At 47.4% G+C, this 3662-nt stretch overlaps 1 long non-coding RNA gene across 1 annotated transcript; it reads left to right on the top strand.

The window, feature by feature from the left end:
- The first annotated feature begins 2272 nt into the window (after positions 1-2272).
- Positions 2273-2955, top strand: LOC128854304 (uncharacterized). The gene is made up of 4 exons (XR_008453329.1): positions 2273-2324; positions 2410-2615; positions 2700-2740; positions 2854-2955. It is a non-coding gene; the product is annotated as an uncharacterized LOC128854304 (long non-coding RNA).
- Positions 2956-3662: the final 707 nt, after the last annotated feature.

Below are 3662 nucleotides of genomic sequence, written 5' to 3' on the forward strand. Positions count from 1 at the left end.
CTTATTAGCAGAGTCTTGGATTTTTTCCTTAACTTACAAGTGAGGTTTGCTCTAGTATCATTTGCAGTAGTCGTTACCTCATCCTTGTTATCAATTGTGGTTTTTACGGTCATTGTTTCCAATTTAGGTCTTTGAGTAGTTGAATCCCACCATTGTGAGTCGTTCCATTGGCTGACGGTCTCAGTAATTCCAGTCTCCATTGCTGCATGGCAAGTGTCCTGTGTTTTTTGTCTTCTGTGTCAATCATCTTTACTGGTTTTCAATTAGAATATTTTTGCAATTTTTTTTTTGTTTGTTCCTGTGACTAAAGTTGGGTAATCTGCTAACATCTGGATCCTTGTGGCTCATCTTTTTGTCCTGGGTATCGCCACTACTGTGCTCAAGAGCGGTCAAGGTAACATAGCAGGAGATGGGTATTGCTGGGGGCAGCTTCTGCTTTGCATTAGTATCCTAAGTACCTCTCTCCTTTTGCAGGTGCTACATGCGGCCTCAGAGGGGTGGAGCTTCATGCTGAAAAATGGTTTGAGCAGCGAGGAGGTGGGTGTCCAAATGGGTGTCTAAGAGCAATGTAGTACACAGCAACTCCACTGAGCATTTATTTTTGATTTTGCAGGTGCTGTGTGGGCTGCCTTTGCGATGGGAAGAGCAGTTGAGGTGAGCTGGGTAGTAGGGAGAAGGAGCATGGGACTGATTTCTCAGAAGCACAACAGTAATCTTTGTGTCTGGCTATCTTAGGTGCCCCAGTTGATGATGGCTGCAGCATTGGATGTTTGAATTGGGACGGAACAGGTGAGCAGAATGTCTTGGCCATTTAGCAGTGGGTATAGTACAAGTGTTAGCACTGTGCAGTGCGATGCTGCGTATGGGCACTGTTTTCTGTTTGGTTTTCTTGCAGATGATAATCAAGAGGAACATGGCAATGCGGGATTGTCCCAGTTAGCTGACGCGGTTTGAGCCTTTTCTGCCAGGGATGGCTTCAGGCCTTTGGCCCTCTGAAAGTTAAGTTGAGGGGGTTGTGTTTTGGGGTTGGGAAGAAGGCAGAATGTTGAGAATGGCAGGGAGGGGATTTAGCACATGGTAGGGGGCTGTGCTGGAAGAGTAACCTTTTGTGCAGGTATAGGGAGGGGTTCCATTCTCAGCTTAGAGCTAGCGTGTGTCAGACAGGGTAGTTACAGCCTGTATCTGTTGTTGTTTAGTCTACGTAGTCTGTCTTCCACAGGTCTTGATGTCATCTTTGTGCTTAAGGCATGTGCCTCGGGCATCAGCTCTAGGGTCTTGAATGTCTGTTCTTGGTAAGGTGCCAATCGGGCACTGCTTTTCTTGCATCGCCATCTTAAAGCTTGGATCGGTCTTGCGTTTTGGAAATTCCTGGTCAGTTGTCTATTGCATAGTCATTGCAGGACATGTCAGCATCCTCAATGATTATTCATCCATTTTCCTAAAGCCCTGTTTTGGGACTTCTTCCACGCATCCTCTGTTTTTAGGTCTTTAAGCAGGGCTTCTTGCACTTGCATCCTTCCAGTTGCAGCCATATGTCTTTACACGGCCTCAGTATTCCACTCTTCAAGGGCTGCTGTCGATTCTATCTTGCAGCTCCCTACATCATCTCAGCCAATGCCAACTCTTGTGTGCGAGTCATTCTTGCCGAGTCTTCTTTTGTTTCTGCATCATGTCATTGGTCTTTTGTGCAGAGTTTGTCTGTGTGTGTTTGTCTGGCTGGAACTGCTCTGCCTGAGCCATAGAAGCGGTAGTTGGTGGGAGAATAGCAGTAAGAATCTATATTTAGTATAGATAAAGGCCAAGGCCATATGGTCCATTACAGAGCAAGTAGCCATAGATGTATCAGGTGAGAAGCACTTCTGCTCGGCTGTGCATCCACAGAGGGGATGACTAAAGCTGTCTCGGATATGCCCCTGTAGTGTTTGTAGAACAGTTTACAGTCTAAGGCCAATAAATTTGGTATGTGTTTAATATTTAATATTTTATTTTATTCTGTTTTTTCCTGCCTGGCTGTAGTGTAAAATAGAGATGGTATTCCTAAATGTAAACATTGTGTCTGGAATTGTTTGGCTATTGCTGACTTATTGAATATTGTGGTTTTTTCAGGTGCGGAGGCACAAGCTCTGGCACCAAGGGGTGACGATGGAGTTGGAGTTAGATTCCTGTAGCAAGGTGGGTTGGCTGCAGCGTTGGCAGTTAGATGCAAGTGGTGTCTACATGACTAGTAATTGTATTTTGGTTTTATCTTTTCCTCTTTGAAGATGCAGAGCAATGAGAAAAACAGCATACCGGCACGGGAGCTGTCTTGGGCAAGAAGAACAACGGTGAGCTATGTGAAGAAACAGTTATTGTTCACGTGTCTTATAGTCCGTGGAGTTATAATCCTCCTTTGCTCTTTGCTTATTACAGGTGGTGTGAGAGCCTCGATGGGACAAGAGAGGATGGTGCCACCTAAGTGGGCAAGCGGTCAAGATAAGAGAGCAGGACATGAGGAATAATGACTGCGGGCAGCCTATGCTTTAGGGTAGTACCTGAGCATGTCTTGTTTTGTCTTCCGCAGGTGCTACATGCAGCCTCAGAGGGGTGAATCTTCATGTAGGCAAATGGTCTGAGAGGTGAGGAGGTCGCTGTCTAAACAGGTATTGCAGGGCTAAATTTTACAGAGCAACTCAGCTGAGCATTTCTATTTGATTTTGCAGGTGCCACGCGGGCTGCCTTTGGAACGGGAAGAGCATTTGAGGTGAGGTGGGTGATGGGGGATGGAGCACGGGCCTGTCGATTTCTCGCAAGTGGGGCGCTGTGTAGCGCAGTGCTGACCGCTGGCACTGTGTTTTCTGTTCTGTCTTCTTGCAGATAAAGAGAAATGTGTTGACTGCAGGATCATCTCAGGCAGCAGATGTGACTTGAGCTGCTTCTGCCAAGCGTGGCTCGGGCTCTTGGACCTCTGAAAGCTAGGTGGAGGGACTAGGGCTGGGGTTGTGCTGGGAAGAGGGGAGGTGACTTGTAATAGCAGGGAGGGGGTTTAAAAGTAGCATAGAGGAGAGAACTGTGCAGGAAGAGTCTTCTTTGGGCCGGTAAAGGCAGAGGGGTCTCCTTCTCAGTCTAAAGTGATTGTGTGCCAGGCAAAGTGGTTCCAGTCTGTCTGTGTTGTTGTCATTTACGTAGTCCATGTGGTGTGCCTTAGGTCTTTCACAGGCCTCGATGTCCTCTTTATGCTCAAGGAATGCTTGGGCATCATCTCTAGGGTCTCAAGTGCCTGTACTCATTGATCCCATGCCAATTGGGCACCGCTTGTCTCGCATTGCTGTCTTACAGCATGCATGGGTCTTGCTTTCTGGAAGTTTCTGGTCAGTTGTCTATTGCAGCGGCATTGCAGGCCATGTCAACTTCTCTGATCGAGTGCTTGCTTGCACTTCATTGCATCTGTCCCCTCTTCTGGGACTTCTTCTGTGCATCCTCTACATCGTAAGGTCTTTAGGCACCACTTCTTGCACTTGCATCCTCCCACTTCTGGCCATATCCCTTAGTAAGGGGCTACGGTCTTCCACTTCTGTGGGGCTGCCGCTGAGACTTCCTCGCAGCCCCTAGGTATTCTTGCCCTGTGGCATCTCTGGTCTGGGGGTCATTCTCCTCAGAGTTTTCTTTTGTCTCTGGTGTGTCAT

This window comes from Cuculus canorus, chromosome 22 (genome assembly GCF_017976375.1).
Source record: "Cuculus canorus isolate bCucCan1 chromosome 22, bCucCan1.pri, whole genome shotgun sequence".
In the NCBI taxonomy this organism is placed as follows: Eukaryota; Metazoa; Chordata; class Aves; order Cuculiformes; family Cuculidae; genus Cuculus; species Cuculus canorus.